Below are 212 nucleotides of genomic sequence, written 5' to 3'. Positions count from 1 at the left end.
ATTATTGTTATTATTATTATTATTATTATTATCTATTGTTATTAGTATTCCTATTCCTATTTCTATTCCTACTACCGCTATCATTATTATTATTATTCATACTATTCCTATTGCTACTACTATGATTATTATTATTATTACTATTATTATTATTGTTATTGTTACTATCATTACCCCTCGTTTGTATTTATACTCATGAGTACAAATACATC

The sequence above is a fragment of the Trypanosoma equiperdum genome (assembly GCF_001457755.1).
Source record: "Trypanosoma equiperdum strain OVI genome assembly, contig: ctg_213, whole genome shotgun sequence".
In the NCBI taxonomy this organism is placed as follows: Eukaryota; Euglenozoa; class Kinetoplastea; order Trypanosomatida; family Trypanosomatidae; genus Trypanosoma; species Trypanosoma equiperdum.
This window is presented reverse-complemented; position numbering follows the sequence as displayed.